The 24,299-nt window shown below is 40.0% G+C and overlaps 1 long non-coding RNA gene across 1 annotated transcript in view; it reads right to left on the bottom strand.

Moving 5' to 3' along the window:
* The window catches only part of LOC126061288 (uncharacterized), a 103,476-nt gene extending 79,468 nt beyond the window's left edge, over positions 1-24,008 (bottom strand). Inside the window, exons 1-2 of the long non-coding RNA XR_007513744.1 lie at positions 23,379-24,008; positions 16,351-16,432 (exon numbers count right to left, since the gene is read on the bottom strand). This is a non-coding gene — a long non-coding RNA (uncharacterized LOC126061288). The remainder of the gene's footprint in view (positions 1-16,350; positions 16,433-23,378) is intronic.
* Positions 24,009-24,299: the final 291 nt, after the last annotated feature.

The raw sequence follows: 24,299 nt of genomic DNA, 5'->3' as shown, positions 1-24,299 counted from the left end.
ATATCAAGTACCTGTTCCCTTTTCATGGACATTTTATACTACTTCAGAATTCCAATCATCACTTTACCACACTCTGAAAATTCATTTTCCTATTAACTTTACATTGGAGCCAATGGGTTTAGAAGTACTTGGGGAGGTATCTCATATACCATCTGGGACAAAGAAAAAAAAATTTTTTTTTTCATTTCCTTAACAGTTATAAATTACCTAATGATATCAGCCCAAATTAAGCAGAAAATAAGGTAAAATTATTTTAAGCATTTAGTAGCTGTATTTTAACTTCTATTGACCAAGAGTAAAATACCTACCAGTTAAACCACAAGTCATATGAAATAGTAATTTGCTTTAAAAATGATGGATTTCTTGGCCCACGTTCCAAAAAGATATTGTTAGGGACCAATTGCAGCAAAAAATTTATAGACCATTTGTGGAATAAAGTATGTGTGGAATTTCTCTAGTTTATTTCCTTAAAATGAGCCATGCCATAAAAGCAGTTACAACACACTTTTATATATATAAATGTCCCTGGGCCCCCCTTAATTGTTAGATGGTCAGAATAGTACCACTGTCAAAGAGCTGAGAAGCTCCAGCTGGGGCCTTCTTTACCCCAATTGTTGCTGAAGGTTCAATTTAATTACCTAGCCAAACCCAAAACCCAGACCCATTGCTGTCAAGTTGGTTCCAGCTCGTAGCGACCCTACAGGACAAAGTAGAACTGCCCCATAAGGTTTCCAAGGGGTACCTGGTGGATTCAATCTACCGACCTTCTGGTTAGCAGCCAAGCTCTTAACCACTGCACCACCAGGGGTCCATTACCTAGCCAAAACAAAAACAAAAACCCATTGACATCGAGTCGATTCTGTCTCATAGTGACTCTATAGGACAGGGGGGAACTGCCCCATATGGTTTCCAAAGAGCTCCTGGTGGATTCGATCTTCTGAACTTTCAGTTAGCAGCCATAGTTTTTAACCACTAGCCACCACGGTTTCCATTACCTAGCCAAGCTGCTGTAATTAACATCCCCAAAGCTTGGTCCCATAATGAAATACAGACTTTAGGGACACCTCTTGCAGCCTGGATAGGCCTCCTGAAACACAGCTCTCCACCTGGCAGCTCGCCCCAGAAATTAATGTCCATTCAGTTTCCATCCCCCCGCCCCCTATGTTTGTGTACTGCACTCTGACAACTGTTACATGTTTGCAGTACAAACAGTACTTTAAATTTGGGGTTTAGATCTGTTTGGGCTTTCTCATGTAGCTGGAATGTTGGCATTGCTGAGAAAACAAGTCAACTCAGAAAAAAAGAAATTGGTTCCTCCAGGAAGTGAGAGATGGCTATCAGGCTTTGCAGAGACGCTGTAACTCAAAGAGGGCAGCGAGGTCATTCGGTGAAGTGACTGCTCTAGGCCTTGGCTTGTCTTGAACTATAACCCTTTTGCTGCAAACAGGGTGGGCCTTGGGAAACCGCCAAGTTGACGATTTTCTATCCAAAGGCTTTTGACAGTTTTATATTCGAAGGTTTTGTCTTTGTGTGTGCGTGTAGGTGATTTTTTTCAGCACAAAAACTCAAGGCATGATAACACTTAGCAGACTCAATGGATCATTGTTTGCTCAATCCAAGCTGAGAAAGTGGGTTCTCAGAGAGAAAAATAATGAAATACAAATCATTGATTTGGAGATCACGGAGTGCTCTGCTAATTTAGTTTGGCTGATGCTTCTTTTAAAGGCCCCAGCAGATCTCTGGTTCTACTGCACCATCTCAGACACAATGAAACACAAGACTGGGTTACAAACTAGTCCACAGTATGGGGTTATCTTCCTATTGTCAGGGCTTTTTCCAGCTTGGGAAGGAACTGAACACTAGGGACATGTATACTGAGCTCTTTTAATACCTTGTCTGTGTTAGGCTTCACTGAAGACAAAAACCAAGCCCGCTGCCATCTAGTCGAGTCTGACTCATGATGACCCCATATGTTACAGGGTAGAACTGCCCCTTAGGGTTTTTCGGCAGTAATCTTTATGGATGCAGATCTCCAAGTCTTTTTCCATGGTGCTGCTGATGGCTTTGAACTGCCAGCCTGTAGGTTAGCAGCTGAGCACAGACCATTTGTACCACTCAGGGACCTTGGCTGAGGACAGATAACTTCAAAAGTAGCCCCCATGTGTTGAGTTGTTATTAGCTGCCATCAAGTCGGACCCTGACTTATAGTGACCCCATGCCCAATGGAACAAAACGCTGCCCAGTCCTGAGATAGGCTGTGGTCGGGCTGTTGTGATCCATAGTTTTTATTGGCTGATTTTCATAAGTAGATCGCCAGACCTTTCCTGCCAGTCTGTCTTAGTTTGGAAGTGCTGATAAAACCTGTTCAGCATAACAACACCACACATGAGGTACACTGGCCAGGAATTGAATACAGGTCTCCACATGGAAAGCAAGAATTCTACCACTGAACCAAGTGTTATATACTAAGATTGAATTGCATACCCCAAAAATATGTGTTGCAAATCCTAACCTTTATGCCTGTGGTTATAATCCATTTGGGAATGGGTTGTCTTTGTTATGTTAATGAGGTAGGATTAATGTAAGGTGTGTCTCGAGTCAATCTCTCTTGAGATGTGAAAGAGATTAAGCAAGTCAGCAAAGCAGAGATGAGGGAAGAGAGATGCCAAGCCACATGGAGATCACCCAGGAGCAGACGCTCAGAAGAGACAAGGAACTTCTTCCAGAGCTGAAAGACAGAGAAGGCCTTCCCCTAGAGAGAGCGCTCAGAATTCGGACTTCTAGCTTCCCAAACTAAAAAAATTAATTTGTTTGTTAAAGCTATCCACTTGCAGTATTTCTGTTATAGTAGCACTCGATAACTAAGACACTGTGCTAAAAATTAATGTCACAGCCAAAGGTTTCTGAAAGTGACCAGATCTGCCACACACCTTCCTCAAAATCCCAAGCTAAACTCGTGTACCAAGCAGATTCCTGGATACCCGCTTCCCCCAGATATGCTTATCAGATTGGGGGGGGAGCTAATTTCGCACATCTAATAAGCTCCCCAGATTAATTTTATGGCCAATGTTTGAGAAACATTCTAAACCTATGATTTTCCAAGCTGGTTGCCTATTTGAAACCCCTGGTGAATTCAAAAACGCCGATGCCCTGGTAGCACAACCTTGCAGGGAGGAGGGGAAACCCTGGCATCAGTATATACTTTAAAACATCCCCAGGTGATTCTCATGCACAGCCAAGGTTGAGAACCACTAGTCTAGATGGTAATCAAGACCCAAATCCATTGCCACTGAGTCAATTCTACTTACAAAGGCCCTGCAGGACAGAGTAGAGCTGCCTTATAGGGTTTCCAAGGCTGTAATCTTTACAGAAGCAGACTCCCACATCTTTCTCCCATGGAGCAGCTGGTAGGTTCAAACCACCAACTTTTCAGTTAGCAGTCGAGAGCTTTAACTGCTGTGCCACCAGGGCTCCTTCTAGACAGTAAACCCTGCAGGAATTCTCACAGGTGAGAAATTACTTCCAGCTGGGGTTGTCAGAGGCTACCTTTGATTTTCTCTCATATCTTGCAAAAGACATTATATTCTTTTTGGAAAGTATCTGTGTATGGGTTTATTGTTGTTAATAAAACGATGTATTTATATTGCATTCATCCAAGAAATGGAGTATTTTTATAGACACCACTTAATCTCATTTATCCCCAATTCAGTCCTATAATGTAACGAGAAGAAAAATTTATGACCACCCCAGTTACAGACAAAGCAGGAGATCAGTACTTTGCTTGAGAGCACACAGCAAGTTCATTCTAGAAACCTGATTCTGCTGGATTTGTTTCAAAAAATTATATATATATATATTCTTTAAGCAGTGATAGTTGAAATGTAACCTGTCCAATTCTGAAAATTATTAAATTTTCAATATCACACTCCATGATAGACTGTTTTCCTTTGGTTTTCTTTCTTTTGGTTGTAAAGGAAGGGGTGGCCTAAAGGGTCAATAAACCAAAACTATTGCCGTTGAGTCGATTTTGACTCATAGTGACAGAGTAGAACTGCCCCACAGGGTTCCAAGGAGTGGCTGGTGGGTTCAAACTGCTGACCTTTTGGTTAGCGGCTGAGCTCTTAACCACTGCCACCACCGGGGCTCCAAAGGGTCAACGGTTCTCCTATATTCCCATTTCTACTGTCTCCGCAAGTCAACAGCGTTGAGTACATTAATGTGCCTGCTCAGATAGGGTTTCCTCCCATTCCTGTTTGCTCAGAACTTTCCTGATGTTAGCACTGAAAGTCCCGCATCCCAGTAAACCCCGGAGTCCTGGGCAAACCTGGACAGTCCCTACCAGCAGTGGAAGTAAACAGCGCTTTAAAGATCTATACAGAAATGGGAAAGTGAGGATGATGAGAAAGGAGAGGGCCAGGCCGGCAATGGGCAGGGGCTGAGACAGTAGATATCCACTGAGGGGAGCAGACATGACTTTAGGCTCTGAGGTCTAGAGGCAGGCAGAGCACATGATCTAAGACAGCAGCTGTCAACTTTTAGCATGCATTCACATTAGAATCACCTAGAGGGCTTGTTGAAACACAAAAGCTGAAATAGATACCTGTACACCAATGTTTAGGCGGCACTATTCATAACAGCCGAAAAGTAGAAACAACCTGAATGCCCATCAACAGAGGAATGGATAAACAAAATGTGGTACCTACACACAATGGAATACTATTCAGCCGTAAGGAAAAATGAAGTCCTGATACATGCTACGACATGGATGAACCTTGAAAACATTATGCCAAGTGCATTAGGTCAGTTACAAAAGTACAAACACAGTATTACTTCACTTACATGAAATATCTACAATAGGCAAGTGTATAGAGACCACAGCGAGTGGCCCAGAGTTGGGCAGGCGGGAGGGGGAAAAGAGGACTCAACGTTAGGGGACACTGAGTTTCTGTTAAGGGTGATGGTATAATTTAGGCTCTTGAATAAAGTCACCTAAGATACATCTACTGGTTCCATCCCATCTGGTGCAAAGGAGAATTGAGAAAGCCAAAGACAAAAGGAAAATATTAGTCCAAAGAACTAATGGACCACGAGTACCACAGCCTCCACCAGCCTGAGCCCAGAACAACTAGACAGTGCTCAACTACCACTGGCTGCTCTGACAGGGGTCACAACAGAGAGTCCCAGACTGAGCAGAAGAAGAACATAGCACAGAATTCAAATTTACACAAAAAAAGAAAAAAAAAACAGACTTGCTGGACTAACAGAGACTGAAGGATGCCCAAGAATAGGGCCCCCAGACACCCTTTTAACTCAGAATCTAAGCAACTCCCAAAGTTCACCCTTCAGCAAAGATTAGACAGGTCTACAAAACAAATGATAACCCACGTGAGGAGCGTGCTTCTTAGCTCAATCGTGTATATGAGACCAAATGGGCAACACTTGCCCCCAAAGCAATGAAGAGACAAAGGGGCAGGAAAAATGGATAGATGGGAAACAGGGAACGCGGCGTGGGGAAGGGGAGAGTGTTAACACATTGCGGAGATTGCAACCAATGTCACAAAATAATTTGTGTATAAATTTTTGATGAGAAACTAATTTGCTTTGTAAACTTTCACCTAAGGCACAATAAAAAATTTTTTTTCTTCAAAAAAAGATTACAAAGCAGAGCACCATGTGTGTGAAAAAAACAGAAAAACAAAATCATTCCCAAAAATGTTCCAAAATTAAGAATTAGGCAAAATGTGTATTCTGTAAATTCATAAGCAGCTTAATAAATTCTGTTTAAAAGCAGAAAAAAAAAATTGCAGGTGGAACAAGGTTTAGTTTATTAGCAAACTGCTCATGGGGGTTCACTAACTAAACGATTTCTTCTAAACTATATTCTACATATATACTTATGTAGCAAGCCTCCAGACTTTGAAAGCATAATTACTATGCTGAAGGCTTTTGATTTTCAGTTTTTCAGCATAAACTCAGTGCAGCAGGGCCCAGACACTGGGCATTTCGCCCTGGAGTCACTCTTCCTTATTATCAGGGCTAGACTTAAGTATCCTTCCTTGGAAGGGGCACAAAATCTCACATTGTAGGACAAACATTCTTGAGCCAGGACAAAGAGGCACAGGAAGGTTTCAGGATGTGGTTTCAGCCAAAGGTGATACAATCGCAAGGCTGGGTTGAGAGGGGAAATGGCAATCAGGAGTTGTCTTGAATGTGTTCCCATTACCTGGAGTCTTCCTGTTCTTTTCCCCCCTCCAGCTCCCCAAGAGTATCGGTTACCATCGATGCAAATAATTAGTAATAAGAGCTGGAAGCAAAAGCGTTGGAACACTCAAGCTCTTTTGAGCATAAGTATAATAATAGTAGTAAAATAACAAATGAGTCACTGAAGTGAGGGCAGAGTCCATAACAGCAGAGAACCTGTATTATGATCTAAACTGAGAAGACTGTTCTAAACAATATTCAGAGTTAAAAGCCTCCCAAAACATTATGTTTGACTGAAGAACCATGAACTCTCCCACACTCACAATTTGGGTGACCAATATTCACACTCTGGGTCTTTTGCCTGTCCCACTTATCCATCATGAGAAGATACAGCCTATAGATGTTGCCTGGCATACAGCCAACTATGTTAACAACAATCCTTCATTCATTGATTCATACATTTGAGAAACACAAATGAACCGAGTGCCCGTTCTCAAGGAGCTCAAATCCAGATTCAGTTCATATTTGTTGATTAATAACCATGTGCTTGGTTTTAAGTCCTTTGACTTATGTAGGTACCTATCTACCAGCCGCTCCTTGGAAACCCTATAGGGCAGTTCTATTCTGTCCTATAAGGTTGCTACAAGTTGGAATTGACTTGATGGCAATGGATTTGGTTTGGATTTTTTTTTTTTTAATCATGTGCTAGGTATTGAGCTTGTTACTTTAGCATGTTATCTCATATGGTCTTCATAAACAACTTCCATGGTAGACATTAGCATTTATTTTATTTCGGAAACTGGGACTCAGGAGGCTAAGCGACTTGTCCAAAGTCATACCATCAACCAGGATTTACAACTCATCTATTGGCCCTAAGTCATCTGGCTCTTTCCAACAGACAATATTTTCTCTCTTATGTTCATGCCTTAACTTCCGAGCTATATAAATAAAAGTGTCGGATCAGGAAGAAAACAAAACCACTTATAGTTTCATCAGGAAGAAATGAACCACGTACAGTTAGAGTCAGCTTTGTCCATGGGCTGATAGGTCATCTCACACCAGATCTAACAAACCACAAACCCCAGAGACATGACACATGACATCACACCTTTTCAGTCCCCCAAGAGGCTACTAATAACAATTCTATAGAAGAGACACATGAACAGATGGATGTGACATATTCCAGTTAAATAATTTCAAGGTTAATCTAAATGACTCTTAAAAAATATTTATAGTACATCCACTTTAACCGAAAAGAAACCATTTCCCAATAAAACAAACATAAGTTCTACCTTTTTCTTGACTCTATTATCTTGAAATGTCTAAATTAGTGAATTTTTTTTTAAACTTTAAAAAAACTGAAATTTGTGTAAAGAGGGCATCTTAGTTACCTAGTGCTGCTATAACAGAAATACCACAAGTGGATGGCTTTAACAAAGAGAAGTTTATTCTCTCACAGCCTAGGAGGCTAGAAGTCCAAATTCAGGGTGCCGGCTCCAGGGGAAGACTTTCTGTCTCTGTTGGCTCTGGGAGAAGATCCTTGTCATCAGTCTTCCCCTGGTCTAGGAGATTCCCAGCACAGGGACCCCAGGTCCAAAAGACATGTTCTGCTCCCAGCTCTTCTTAATTGGTGGTAATGAGGTCCTTCTCCTCTCTGCTCACTTCTCTCTTTTATATCTCAAAAGAGATTGACTCAAGATACAACCTAATCCTGCAGATTGAGTCCTGCCTCATTACCAAAACAGCCATAATTCTGCCTCATTAATATCACACAGGTTAGGATTTACAACACATAGGATAATGACATCAGATTGCAAAATGGTGGGCAACCACACAATACTGGGGATTATGGCCTACCCCAGTGGATACACATTTTTGAGGGACACATGGGAAATAGGCCATAAATATACACATACATGCATGTGTTTAGGTAAAAGTGTAGGCCCTGAAGTTAGACTGCCTCAGTTCAAACACTGGCTCTCTTTTGACCAGCTACGGCAACTTGAGTATCTTACACTATTGGGTTTCAGTTTCTTCATCCATAATATGGGCAGTTAGTGTTTAGAACAAAATCATAAATATATTAACTGTTCAGGATTTGCTTCTTTTTTTAGTTCAAACAATACAAAAGAGTATATAGGAAGTCTCTCAGTTATGAACCAGATCCATTCCTACGTCTGTCTTTAAGTCAAATTTGTAGGTAAGTCAGAACAGGTACATACAGCTCTTATGTAGCATCAGTTAATCAAATGTTTGGCTTAGTAAACAGTATATATTTTACCTTTCTATGCATATAAAGGAGCCCTGGTGGTGTAGTAGTTAAGAGCTCAGACTACTAACCAAAAGGTCAGCAGCTGAAGTCCACCAGCTACTCCTTGGAAACCCTATGGAGCAGTTCTACTCTGTAACACACAAGTAGAACCGTGTGTCAGAATCAACTTGACTCCAAAAAACAATATACTTGCAAATATGATCCTGTTTGGTTTCTTTGTTATGCCAATTAGTCCATACTTGAGTAGGAAGGGTTCTAAACCTAACCACTTCTGAGTTATAAAAAGACCACAAGAGACGCAGAGACACACACAGCAGAGGAACGACACCATGAGAGGATCATCTACAAGCCAAGGAACCAAGGAACACCCGGGGCTACCATAAGGAAAGGCGCCCTGGTGGTAAAGCGCTTGGCTGCTAACAGAAAGGTCAGAGGTTGGAACCCAAAAGCTGTTCCTCGGGAGAAAAGACCTGGCAATCTGTTCCCGTAAAGATTATATCCTAAGAAATCCTATGGGACAGTTCAATTCTGGCCTACAGGGCCGCTATGAGTTGGAATCAACTGGATGGTACGCAACAACAACAACCAACAAGGAAAGAATCAACATGACTGTGAACCTGGTTTGATCTTTTAGCCTTCAGGGCTGTGAGAAAATTAAATTCTGTCTTTAAAGCCACCCACTTGTGGTAATTATGGTACAGCTGCACCAGCTAAGACAGAGATATAAGAAATTAGCTGATCTGAATGCTGAAAGCTCTGTGAACAATGCTGCGTTCCCAAATAGCTTAGAAGAGGGTTGGAGAGCAAAAGAACATCCCGCACTTTTGTTCCTGAGAAGGTCTCCTGAGGCTAATGCCGGCAGGACAGCTGTGCTCTATAAAATGCCAGGCTTTCATTCCCCATGTTCCTCAAAAAGTACTTTATTGTCCAAATTTAATTTTGAACAGGAGATTTTCCAAACATAGGGAGTTAAAGAACATGAAAAAAAAAAATCAGTATGTAAACAAACATAAGATGATAAAGTGAAGCAGAGTGTCATCTAATAACAAAAGTAAATTCCTTATTTCTCTTTTATGTCTCCACTCAGCTATCGAAAGTGGCTCACATTCAGACAGAGCTGGAGAAAAAGGTAGAGCAAAATTCAAGCTCATAAAAAAAGACCAGACTTACTGGCCTGACAGAGACTAGAGAAGCCCTGAGAGAATGGCCCCTGGACACCCTTTCAACTCAGCTCTGAAGTCACTCCTGAGGTTCACCCTTCAGCCAAAGATTAGACAGGCCCGTAAAACAAACAATAATACACATAGCTCAAACATGTATACAAGGCTAAATGAGCATACCAGCTCAGGGGCAAGGACAAAAAGGCAGGAGGGGACAGGAAACCTGAATGAAAAGAAAAGGAGAACCTAAGGTCGAGAAGGGAAGAGTGTTGACATGTCCTGGAGTTGGTAACCAATGTCCCAAAACAATATGTGTATTAATTGCTTAATGAGGAACTAATTTTCTCTGTAAACCTTCACCTAAAGCATGAAAATAATTAAGTGGCTCATGCTAAAGTGGTCTGCAAACTGCAGCTTTCATCTTTCCCAAACTCTGTGGGAAAAATATTAAAAACTTTTTAATCTGGTTCAGGGTCATAGATTTGAACACACTTTTCCACGCTGTTTTCAAAATAGTGTGCAAAAGGGAATTTCAACTATTTCTATTCTTTTGTAAACTCTCCCCCTGCCCTATGTCCTAAACATTCAAAGAGGTAGATGAGACACACATTTGTTCCCATTTTATTGTAACCGTATTTATAAAAACATGCTCACTTTCTACCAGTGTATTTGTCACAGTGACAGGCATGGGGGGGGGGAGCTTGTCTTGTTTATTTGCTTCCTGTTTCTGCATTAAAAGTGTTATGACAATCCTAGTTACATGGATACTAAGGAATTGCCTCGTAGAATTATTCTTGAAAGATTATAAATTGGGAACACAAGTCTCAAACCCCAGGAAAATATTTCTCCTCTCACTAAATGCCCTGAAGTACAAAGCAGAACATTTCAGATTGCACTACTGTCCACGCACCGTGCACATTGAGCTATATATCTTTGTAAAGACACGGTTTCAGGGAAGTTACAAGCTCAGGCTTTGAAATGGAAAGAAAGGTTTGTATTCTGACTCTATCACTGTCTTGCTATGTGATTTGAGATAGATCACTAAACTTCGTTTCTGCCTCTGCTTCTCCTTCTGTAAAACGGGTATAGTAAAAGCTGCATGCAAAAGCTGGATGATGAAGTAGGAAGACCAGAGAAGAACTGATGCCTTTGAATTGCAGCGTTGGTGAAGAATATTGAATACACCATTGACTGCCATAATGAACAAATCTGTCGTGGAAGAAGTACAGCCAGAATGCTCATTAGAAGGAAGGACAGCAAGACTTTGTCTCACGTACCTTGGACATGTTATCAGGAGGGACTAGTCCCTGGAGAAGGACATCGTACTTGGTAAAGCAGAGGGTCAGTGAAAAAGAGGAAAACCCTCAATGAGATGGATTGACACAGTGGCTGCAACAATGGGCTCAAACATAGCTATGATTGTGAGGATGGCACAGGACATTCTGTTGTATGTAGGGTCACAATGAGTCAGAATTGACTCGACAGCACCTAACAACAACAACTCAGGATAGAGTTAACTCAGCAAGCCTGAGTTGCTCAAACCGTGCACATTCCCAAGAAAGGCCTGTTTTCATTCATGGCCCGTGGCCAGCTCCTGGGAACTAAGCTCTTGGAACGTTCAAAAGCTAAGAGTGTTTTGCACATTCAGGGCCTTGAACCACACTGTACCAGTTTCTCTAGATAGTTTGTGCAAACAATGTACTTTATGGTAAACACCTGCTCACTTTCTGGGGATCTGGACCTTCGCTGACCGAGGTCAGTCATGCAGGTATTATGAGCCTACATGACTGACCCCACAATTGTTGCTATGCTTGTGCCCATTGTAGCAGCCAATGTGTCAATCCATCTCATTGAGGGTCTTCCTCTTTTTCACTGACCCTCTACATTACCAAGCTTGATGTCCCTCTTCAGTGACTGATCCTTCCTGATAACATGCCCAAAGTATGTGAGACATAGTCTTGCCATCCTTGCTTCTAAGAAGCATTCTGGTTGTACTTCTTCCAAGACAGATTTGTTCATTCTTTTGGAAGTCCATGATATATTCAATTTGCCAACACCACAATTCAAAGGCATCAATTCTTTGGTCTTTCGCATGCATATGAGGTGATTGAAAACACCATGGCTTGGGTCAGGCGTACCTTAGTCCTCAAGGTGATATCTTTGCTTTTCAACACTTTCAAGAGGTCTTTTGTAGCAGATTTGCCCAATGCAATGCATCTTTTGATTTCCTGACTGCTGCTTCCATGGCTGTTGATTGTGGATCCAAGTAAAATGAAATCCTTGACAACTTCAATCTTTTCTCCATTCATCATGATATTGCTTATTGGTCCAGGTGTGAGGGTCTTTGTTTTCTTTATGTTGAGGTGTACATACTGAAAGCTGTGGTCTTTGATCTTCATCAGTAACTGCTTTAAGTCCTCTTCACTTTCAGCAAGAAAGGTTTTGTCATCTGCGTAACACAGGTTGTTAATGAGTCTTCCTCCAATCCTGACGCCCTGTTCTTCTTCATATAGTCCAGCTTCTCTAATTATTTGCTCAGCATACAGACTGAATAGAAATGGTAAAAGGATACAACCCTGATGCACACCTTTCCTGACTTTAAACCTCTCAATAGCCCCTTGTTCTGTTCCAAGGACTCCCACTTGATCCATGTACAGACTCCCCATGAGCACAATTAAGTGTTCCGGAATTCCCATTCTCCACAATGTAATCCATAATTTGTTATGATCCACACCAGTCAAATGCCTTAGGATACTCAATAAAACACAGGTAACCATCTTTCTGATATTCTCTGCTTTCAGCCAGGATCCATCTGACATCAGCGATGACATCCCTAGTTCCACGTCCTCTTCTAAATCTGGCTTGAATTTCTGGCAGTTCCCTCTCAATATACTGCTGCAGCCACTTTTGAATGATCGTCAACAAAATTTTGCTTGCATGTGATATTAATGATTGTCTTAGTCATCTAGTGCTTCCATAACAGAAATACCACAAGTGGATGCTTTTAACAAAGAGAAGTTTTCTCACAGTAAAGTAGGCTAAAAGTCCAAATGCAGTGTTTGAGCTCCAGGAGAAGGCTTCTCTCTCTCTCAGCTCTGGAGGAAGGTCTTTATCATCATTCTGGACTAGGAGCTTCTCTGAGCAGGAACCACTGGTCTAAAAGACGTGCTCTGCTCCCGGTGCTTCTTTCTTGATGGTATGAGGTCCCTAACTCTTCGCTTGCTTCCCTTTCATCTCTTGATAAAAGGTGGTGCAGGCCATACCATATCAGGAAGGTGACCTGAGTAAGAGCGGTGTTATAATCCCACCCTAATCCTCTTAACATAAAATTAAAATCACATTATGGACAACAACCACACATGGCCTAAAGGAGTTGATACACACATTTTTGGGGGGACACAATTCAATCCATGAAAACGACATTATTCAACAATTTCCGCATTCGGCTGGATCACCTTTCTTGGGAGTAGACATAAATATGGATCTCTTCCAGTCAGTTGGCCAGGTGGCTGTCTTCCAAATTTCTTGGCATAGACAAGTAAGCACTTCCAGTGCTGCATCTGATTGTTGAAACATCTCAACTGGTATTCCGTCAATTCCTGGAGCCTTGTTTTTAGCCAATGCCTTCAAGTGCAGCTTGGACTTCGTCCTTCATTACCATTGGTTCCTGATTATATGTTACCTCCTGAAATGGTTGATCATCAACCAATTCTTTTTGGTATAGTGACTCTGTGTATTCCTTCCATCTTCTTTTGATGCTTCCTCCATCGTTGAATATTTTCCCCGTAGGATTCTTCAGTATTGCAACTTGAGGCTTGAATTTTTCCTCAGTTCTTTCAGCTTGAGAAATGCTGAACGTATTCTTCTTTGGTTTTCCATCTCCAGGTCTTTGCACATGTCATCATAATACTTTACTTTGTCTTTTGAAACTGCCCTTTGAATTCTTCTGTTCAGCTCCTTTACTTCATCATTTTTTTCCTTTGGTTTTAGCTACTCGATGTTCAAGAGCAAGTTTCAGAGTCTCTTCTGACATCCATTTTGGTCTTTCCTTCCTCTCCTGTTTTTTTAATGACCTCTTGCTTTCTTCATGTATAATGTCCTCGATGTCATTCCACAACTCATCTGGTCTTCAGTCATCAGTGTTCAATGCGTCAAATCTATTCTTGAAAGCTTCTCTAAATTCAGATGGGATATACTCAAGGTCGTGCTTTGGCTCTCATCAACTTGTTCTAATTTTCTTCAGTTTCAACTTGAACTTCCAGATGAGTAATTGATGGTCTGATCCACAGTCCGCCCCTGGCCTTGTTCTGACTGATGATACTGAGTTTTTCCATCTTCTCTTTCCACAGATGTAGCCGATTTGATTCCTGTGTATTCCCTCTGTTGAGGTCCACGTGTATAGTCACCATTTATGTTGGTGAAAAAAAAAAGTTATTTGCAATGAAGAAGTTGTTGGACTTGCAAAACTCAATCATACAATCTCTAGCATCATTTCTATCACCAAGGCCATATTTTCCAACTACCGATCCTTCTTTCTTGTTTTCAACTTTTGCATTCCAATCACCAGTAATTATCACTGTACCCTGGTTGCATGTTCAATCAATTTCAGACTGCAGAATTTGGTAAAAATCTTCAATTTCTTCATCTTTGGCCTTAGTGGTTGGTGCATAAATTTGAATAATAGTCGTATTAACTGGTCTTCCCTGTAGCCATGTGGTTATTACCCTGTCACTCATGGCATTGTAGTCCAGGACAGATCTTGAAATGTTCTTTTTGACAATGAATGCAACACCATTCTCCTTCAAGTTGTCATTCCTGGCATAGTAGACCATATGATTATCCAATTCAAAACAACCAACACCAGTCCATTTCAGCTCACTAATGCCTAGGATATCGATGTTTGTGTGTTCCATTTCATTTTTGATGATTTCTAATTTTTTCTAGATTCATACTTCAAACATTACAGGTTCTGATTATTAATGGATGTTTGCAGCTGTTTCTTTTCATTTTGAGTCATGCCACATCAGCAACTGAAAGCTTGACTCTAAGTTATTAAGGCCAACTCTACTTTGAGGAGGCATCTCTTCCCCAGTCATCCTTTGAGTGCCTTCCAACCTGAGGGGCTTATCTTTCAGCACTATATCAGATAGCGTTCCACTGCTATTCATAAGGTTTCCACTGGGTAATTCTTTTCAGAAGTAGACTGCTGGGTCCTTCTTCCTCATCTGTTTTAGTCTGGATGTTCAGCTGAAACCTGTCCACCATGAGTGACCCTGCTGGTATCTGAATATCGGTGGCATAACTTCCAGCATCACCGTAATACATAAGCCCCCGCGGTACAACAAAACTGACAGACACATGGGGGGATGTTGTTTTTAGGTGCTGTTAAGTTGGCTTTGACTCACAGCAACCCTACGTATGCACACAGAATGAAACATTGCCCCATCCTGCACCTCCTCACAATAGTTGCTTTATTTGAGCCCATTGTTGCAGTGACCATGTAATCCATCTCACTGAAGGTCTTCCTCTTTTTTGCTGATCCTCTACTTTACCAAGCATGATGCCCTCCTCCAGGGATTGGTCTCTCCTGATAATATGTCCAAAGTAAGCCATCCTCACTTCTAAGGAACATTCTGGCTACACTTCCTCCGAGACAGATTTGTTCACTCCTCTGACAGTCCATAGTATAGTCAATATTCTTTTAAGTAGTAAAAATTAATGTCCATTTTGTTTAATTCACTATTTGCTAAGTCTTCTCTTACTTATGGTTAGTAGTATTCTGATATACTAGTTTCAACATGTACTTCGTAAACACAAAACATGCACAGCCCTTATCTGGGAATTCTAAAAAGGTAGCATTTGTACAATTATAATTTAAGGATGTTCTTCCAAAAGAGAAAGACTACTAATAATGAGCTTCAAAGAGGGCCTTAGCCAATCATTTCTGGGAAGAAGGGTAGGGGTTAGGAAAAGAAAACTTTGTTCTTTTAGAGGCTCAGAGTCTCCTTGCAGGTTAAAGGACTCCTTGGTTATAGCATGAAATCTATCTGCAAATAAGTGCCAGTTCTGTGAATGCAAGCTCAGGAGAATGTATTTGATACTTATGTTGTGGATATTAATATTCGTGGTTGGGAAATGAGAAATGAACTTTGTTTTACATGCCATTATCCTTTGCCAATTTCTGTGAAGAGCCTCCTGCGGCACACACAAAAAAAATATCATTTGGGACTAGGGGAGCAATATAATGTGAAACAATGTTTTTAAGGGTATACAAAATTTTTAATGCTTAAACATAAAACGTATATTCACATGTACAAGTTATTATAAAAGCAAAGAACCAAATCCGCTGACATCGAGTCAATTATGACTCATAGTGATCCTATAGGACAGAGTAGAACTGCCCTATAGGGTTTTCAAGGAGCAGCTGTTGGATTCGAATTGCCAACTTTTCATTTATCAGCCAAATGACACCTAACCACTGCACCACCAAGGCTCCATAAGGTATTATAAAAAAAGGTATTATAAGTGTGACTATTTCTTAAAGTTTTAAAAATACTTTTATTTATTTATTATATAACACCTATTTCTAAAAAGATGAGACTTAATAAACATGACCAATAAATTATATATATATACATATATATACAGGAGTCCCTAGGTGGTGCAAAACAGTTAAGCGCTCAGCTCCTAACTTAAAAGTTGAAGGTTCAAACTCACCCAGAGGCACCTCAGAAGAAAGACCTGACCATCTGCTTCCAAAGGTCACAGCCTCGGAAACCCTATGGCCTGCTGGTCTGCTCTGCAACATATGGGGTCACCATGAGTTGAAATCAACTCAACAACTGGTTTGGGTTTTTTGGTATACACACACACACATACGTATACAAATATCAGAATATCTGTATCAACCATGGTCGGTCTGACAGCTTTTAACTGTTTGAGTTCCTCACTGGGAATTTTATTCACAGTCAATACCATAAGAATTTGAATATCCTCAACGGTGGCTATATTCATCCTTTGTAAGTAGAGAAAGGAGTTTTCTTTAGCTACCCACCTCCTTTCTCTCCATTCCTCACGCTAGCCTAACCCTTCATATTTTTCCCTCTGTTCATGGAATCCTATGTAGAAATATATATGTCTACATATATGAGTGTGATTTTTTATTTTAGAAATATATATGTCTACATATATGAGTGTGATTTTTTTATTTTAGAAAAAAAGGGATCTTACAATTTCTATGTCTTGCTCTTCTCACTCAAAAATACTTTGTGGAAATCACTATAAGTCAATAGCAACAATTTGTTATTTTTATGAGATTTTTGCCACTCCAAACGCATGGCCTTCCATACTAATGACTTTCTTTCTGTGGGATAGGGTCCAGGGACTGAAATGGCTGGGCCAAAAGGTACATACATATTTTTTAATTTAATAGCTGTTGGCAGATGGTTTTCCCAAAATCTATAACACCTCATATTTCTACTAGCCATGAGAGTAAGCCTTTCCCTAAATAATCACCAGCAATAGGTACTATAGCTCTTTTCAATTATTGTCATTCTAATTGCTATAAAATGGCATTTTTTTTACTTTAATTTGCATTTTCCTTACTAATTGTGAATTTGATAATTTTTTCATATATTTTTGGCCATTTGGATCCACTATTCTTTTTTTTTTATTTTTCAATTGGTTTGTTGGAAAAAAGATAAAATTATCTCTTTTTGCTGATGATATTATTGTATACCTAGAAAATTCAAGATATTCTACTTACATTCTCGTTGTCACTAGATGGCCATTTGGATCCATTTTATCATATTTCTAGATATTAGTACAAATTAGTTACATTTTGTTCCAGATTGATGTTTGTCTTTTGACCTGTTTATGGTATCTTTTGTCATATTAAAGTTCTTCTTAGCTTTTATAAATTCAAATATGTGTGTCTTTCTGTCACGGCTTCTGAATTTCTAGTCTTGGAAAAGATGGTCTCAGTATATTGATTTTAATTGTGTAGTTTTCTAGTTCTTCTTGCAAGGCTTTTTCAATTTTGTTTTGATCGTGCAAGCTTTTCAGCCATCTGGAATTTACATGGAGAATGGCATAAGGATCCACTTCTCTTTTCTTTCAGATGGATAATCAATTGTACAAGCATTATTTATTAAATAATTGATTTGTTTTCCACTAAAATGAACTACCACCTTGGAAAGATATTAGACTATCATATACACTGGACTCAATTTATGAATTCTCTCTTCTGACAGTTCCTTTACCAACACCACAGTGAATTAGACATAGTAGTTTTATTTACAATATCTGGTACACAGGGATGGATTAACCAGTAAGCATGGTACACACAGGCTTAATCGCATTTACCTACTAACCTGTAGTGTACAATTTTACATGGGTTTCACCAAAGATGTTGTGAAAAACAGGTGAAATTGTGCACTGCAGATTAGTAGATAAGCATAAGTAAGCCCATGTGTAATTTTCTTAATGGATAATCCGCCCCTTCTGGTACAGCAAAACCCCTCGGTATTCTCCTTTTGTATATATTTTTTAGCTATGCAAGGGCATTTATTCTTCCCCATGAACTTTAACTTTCTTTGACCAATTACCTCCCACAAAAAGTGGCAATTTTCATTTTAGGGCATTAAGTTTATACCTCCATTAGGTTTATATACTTAATGTTTGTGATATTAAATACTCCTATCAAACATGGTATGTCTTTCCATTTGTCCAAATCCTATTCAATTTCTTTCAGCAAAATTTTATCATTTTACTTATATATGTTCCTTGCCTTTCTTATTCAAGTTATTCCTAAGTATTTCATATTTTTTCAGTGATCGCAAATAGAAAAATTTTCCCATTTTTATTTCTAAGGATTTTATTGAAGCAAAGAAAAACTACTGATTTTTATACATTTATCTTGTATCCATCCCCTTACCAAATTCTTCTTTATAAATCTAGTGATAGCTAGAATATCTTGGATTTTCTACGTATGCAATAATATCGTCAGAAAAGAGATAATTTTATCTTTTTCCAAAGTTGATATCAGTTATCGTATTTTCTTCCCTTACTGCATTCACTGGCACCTCCAAGACAATGTTAAATCACAACTGGCACAATGGGTATCCCTATCTAATCAAAGAAAACCAGTTGCTATCCAGTCAATTTTGATTTATGGCAACCCCATGTATTTCAGAGTAGAACTTCACTCCACAAGGTTTTCAATGATTGTGCTCCTTTGGAAGTGGAGTCAGGCCTTTCTTCTGAGGTGCCTCTGGGTGGATTCGAACCATCAACCTTTTGGTTAGTAGCTGAGTGCTTAACTGTTTGCTCCACCCAGAGACTCCATCTCTAGCTAGTAACTAATTTAATTAATACAGTTTTAGTGTTTAATAAACATTTTAAGCATTTCCTGAATGGCTCTCTACTTCCTTAAGGTATTGCCATGAGTTGGAATCAACTCCATGGGAACTAACTAACTATAACATTATATTCTATTTTACTTAAAAAAAATTTGTGATTTTATTAGATATAACAAGGTTTCAGCAGAGCTTCCAGACTAAAACAGGCTAGGAAGGAAGACCCCGTGATCTACTTCTGATAAATTGGCCACTGAAAACCCTATACAGCACAGTCCTACTCTTGACACACATGGGGTCGCCGTAAGTCAGAATCGACTAGACAGCAACTGGTACTGGTAAAGGATAGCTGAAATTCAGTCGCGAATTCACGGGGTTGGAGCCCTTGTGGCACAGTGATTAAGAGCTTAGCTGCTAAACAAGATGTTGGCAGTTCAAATCCACCAGCTGCTCCTTGGAAACCATACGGAGCAGTTCTACTCTATCCTATAGGGTTGCTCTGAGTCAGAATCAACCAATGGGTTTGGTTTGAGTTTAATATGGGGTTGTCATGATTCGGAATCAACTCGACGGCAACAGGTTTGTTTGTTTTTTACTGCCTTTCTCAATCTTAAATTTATAATCACCTCTCCTTTACATCTGTGATTTAATCTACTCTTAGTTCAGTTTTGGTAACTTTTGTTAGGAAATCATTCTTTTCTAGGTGTTCCAATTTATTATAGAATTGCATGTATTTCATCTCATTATTTTAAACTCTTCTCTGTCTGTGATTGTGTTTCTTTTCTTACTCTTTGCTCTTTCTCTTAGGGTTTTCCATGATCAGTGCTGTAAGGTGGTCATCTAGCTTATGGATATTAAAAAATGACTTTTGGTCATCCTGAGACCAGAAGAACTAGATGGTGCCCGGCTACAACCGATGACTGCCCTGACAGAACACAACAGAGAACCCCTGAGGGAGCAGGACAGCAGTGGGATGCAGACCCCAAATTCTCATATAAAGACCAGGCTTAACGATCTGACTGAGACTAGAAGGACCCTGGTGGTCATGGCCCCCAGACCTTCTGTTGGCCCAGGACAGGAACCATTCCCAAAGCTAACTCTTCAGACATGGATTGGACTGGACAATGGGTTGGAGAGGGATACTGGTGAGGAGTGAGTTCCTTGGATCAGGTGGACACTTGAGACTATGTTGGCATCTCCTGCCTGGAGGGGAGATGAGAGGGTGAAGGGGGTTAGAAGCTGGTGAAATGGACATGAAAAGAGAGAGTGGAGGGAGGGAGTGGGCTGTCTCATTAAGGGGAGAGCAATTGGGAGTATGTAGCAAGGTGTATATAAGTTTTTGTGTGAGAGACTGACTTGATTTGTAAACTTTCACTTAAAGCACATCAAAAATTTAAAAAAAAAATGACTTTTGGATTTGCTTATCCTTTCTCCTAGTTTTTGTTGGATTTAATTTACCAGTTTCAGATTACATTCTTTATAGCTAGTCTTTTTGGGGTTATTTTGCCTTTCCTTTTCTAATTTTTAAGATGAGTCATTATTCCATCTATTTGGTTTTCTTCTTTAATAATGATATTAAAAGCTAAAAATTTTCATCTGAGTTTTGATGGCTGCCATAGATTTACACGTGAAGTATCTTCTTTTTCACTGTTTTCAATATCATTTGCAATTTTCTTTTTATTTTTTTTTCTTTGATACAAGGGTTATCTACTAGTACACCTATTAATTAAAAAAAAAAAATCAGTTGCCATCAAGACAATTCTGACTCATGGCAACCCCATATGTTTCACAGTAGAACTGCACTCCATAGGATTTTCAATGGCTGCAATCTTTTGGAAGTGGGTCGCCAGGCCTTTCTTCCAAGGTGCCTCTGGATGGATTCAAACTGCCAATTTTCTAGTTAGTACCCAAGCACTTAACCATCTATACCACCTACAGCCACCACTAATTTCAAAGGACCTTAAATTTTAAGGCCAACTTTTTATCATTTTTCTTTAATTTTTTTGGATTTGAGCTACAAACTTTGTACTTAATAAAACCCTTGAGATTTTCTGACACCGAGTACAAGACCCATTTTATAAAATATTCCATGAACATATAAGGAGCCCTGGTGGCACAGTGGTTAAATGCTTGGCTGCTAACCAAAAGGTCGGCAGTTTGAACCCACTGGCCACTCTGTGGGAGAAAGCTGTGGTAGTTTGCTTCCATTAAGATTACAGGCTTGGCAACCCTATGGGGCAGTCCTACTCTGTCCTATAAGGTCACTATGAGTGGGAACTGACTCAATGGCAGTGGGTGGGTATAATTCTTTTCTGTATGTCCTCTTTTTCCCCCAACAGATCAGTCCAATTCTGGATGAAGAATATTTTATTTTTTAAAGTATTTTGCTTCCATTTCCAAAAATTTTGCTGCGTGTCATTAGCAGCTATGAAGCTTGGTGCAAACAGATTTATAAATGTACCTCTTCAGTGCATTTGGAGCCCTGGTGGGACAGCAGTTAAGCGTTTGGTTGCTAACCAAAAGGTCAGCAGTGCAAATCCACAAGCTACTCCCTGGAATCTCTATGGGGCAGTTCTACTCTATCCTACAAGGTCGTTATGAGTCAGAACTGACTTGACGGCAATGGGTTTGGTTTGGTTTGGTTTATTAATATTGCCATTTGTTGCATGAAACTAATCTCACTCATGTCAGAAAATATATCATTCTGGGTCTGATTAAGAATTGGCCAGCCCAGTAATTCTACTTCTAGGTGTATACCCAAAAGACTTGAAAGCGGAAACTCAAAAAGAGACTTGTTCATTGAGACCAATGTTCATTGCAGCACTATTCACAATAGCCAAAAGGTGGTAACAAGCTAAATGCCCATCAACAGATGAACAGATAAACAAAATGTGGTATATACATACAACAGAATGCTACTCAGCCAGTAGGAGCAATGAAGTCTTGACACGTGATACATGGATGGAGCTTGATGACATTATGCTGAGCAAAATAAGCCAATCACAAAAGGACAAATACTGTATGACCTCACTTATATAAAAAGACAAGAAAAGGCCAAAAAAAAAAAAAAAAAAGAATGGCCAAAGAATGTCCTCCTTTTGGAAAGCAGATTCTATGACTACCCTCCATTCTATAAGTCACCCTCCATGTAAGTCTTTAAACTGTTTAACAAGAACTCATTTATGTCACGAAGCTATATTTGCTCTAAAAGCAGGGTTCTTCAGTGGTCAGACGTTTATGCAAACACTGTCCATACTGTGTCAGGTCTTGTGGTGGGTTGTGACTTTTAGACAGTAACAGGTCACTTGTTTTATAGGTCATGCTGACTTAACTCAGCCTATAATCCTACATAAAGACTTGCTATCATTGGTCTTATCTTCACATGGTGGGATCACAAAACAGCCACAAAATCCCAACACACACTCCTGGTTTTTGTTTTGTTTTGTCTTATTTTAATTGTTATTTGCATCTGCCTCCTATCTTTGTTCAATCTTTCATTCTAACCATTAACATGGCTTAAATGAGCTTTTATTTCTTTTTTTGTCAACAGCAAACAGCTATGTTTTAGTTGTACCCCAGCCTAATGTCTTTCTCAAACTACGTCCACAGTCTTTCCCCCACCCACCAGGTTGTCCACCCCCTCTCTACTTCTTCCCCAACCCCAGTAAGATGAGGCCTGTAGAAAATCTTTTCTTCCCCGCTCTTATCTCCCCTTTCACCTCCTACCTGCAATGAGAGCCTCAAAGTGCTTCTACTTCCCGCTGCTACCCAAGATCAAAAACTCCTAAGTTTTTCTGAGCTTGTGTAGTACATAGCAGTCATTTCCTTACAGCATATCTGTCCTGTTTGTAGACAGCTTGCACAGCACTACTGAGTGCATTTTAAAATATTATGTTTTTATTCAGGTAGGTGTATAGATGAAAACAAGTAAGAAGGAAAAAAGGAAGGAGGGAGAGAGGGAGGGAAGGAGGAGGAGGAAAGGAGGAAAGGAGGTAGGGTGAAGAAGGGAGGCAAGAAGGCAGAAAGGAAGAACATTTATTGCTACAAACCACCATTTCCTTACCTCATTATTTTCTCCATCTGAGGATTTCTGCTGTGGTTCACATATTGTTCAGCTAAGTACTGTCTCAAGTATTATTTCCAAAAGGGGTACCAAACCAAAAACCTGTTTTCAGTTCTGACTCATAGTGACCCTACTGGACAGAGTAGAACTGCCCCATAGGGTTTCCAAGGAGTGGCTGGTGGATCTGAACTGCTGACCTTTTGGCTGGCAACCAAGCTCTTAACCACTGTGCTACTAGGGCTCCACATGGTTAATCCACTCTCTGAATTCTTATTTATCCTCATATATCTGGCTTTTACTCTGACAGGTCAATGATATCTACTTACCTGAGAATTCTTCGAGTGTGATCTTTTGATTGAAGCTATTCCAGCACCTGTCAGCTTTCAACAGATGAATTAAAAAATTAAAAAGGAGGCCACTGCCCAATAAGGAACACCGAAGAACTGATGCCTTTGAATTATGGTGTTAGTGAAGAATATTGACTATACCATGGACTGCCAGAGAACCAACAAATCTGTCTAGTAGAAGCAGCACAGCCAGAATGCTCCTTAGCAGCAAGGATGGTGAGACTTCACCTCCCATACTTTGGACATGTTATCAGGAGGGATGAATCCCTGGAGAAGGACATCATGCTTCATAAAGTAGAGGGTCAGTGAAAAAGAGGAAGACCCTCAACAAGTTGAACTGACACAGTAGCTGCAACAATGGCTCAGGCATAACAACGACTGTGAGGATGGCACCGGATCAGGCAGTGTTTTGCTCTGTTGTACATAGGGTCACTATGAGTCAGAATGGACTCAACGGCACCTAACAACAACAACAATCTAATAAGCCAATGCAATTTCATGTAATGAACACCAGCACATACACAGGTCACGCTGTACATAAGTGGCCTCAGAAGCTCCTTTTTTTTTTTTTTTAATCATTGCTGTAAATATATCTATCACACAACTTTTGCCAATTCCGTTTTTACAGTTGTACAACTTATTGACGCAATTACAATAATGAGCTGTGCAATCCTACCCCTAATCAATGCGATTTTTCCATCACCTTTAATCTCCCTCTCCCCCTCCCTCCTACCCCTGGTAACCACTAATAAACCTTGGTCTCTATGCATTTGTCTGTTCTTGTCTTTTCCTGTGAGGTCATACAATATTTGTCCTGTTATAACTGACTTATTTCACTTACCATAATGTCTTCAGGCTCCATTCTTGTTGTAGCATGTATCAAGACTTCATTTCTCTTTA

This window comes from Elephas maximus, chromosome 18 (genome assembly GCF_024166365.1).
Source record: "Elephas maximus indicus isolate mEleMax1 chromosome 18, mEleMax1 primary haplotype, whole genome shotgun sequence".
NCBI lineage: Eukaryota > Metazoa > Chordata > Mammalia > Proboscidea > Elephantidae > Elephas > Elephas maximus.
This window is presented reverse-complemented; position numbering and strand designations above follow the sequence as displayed.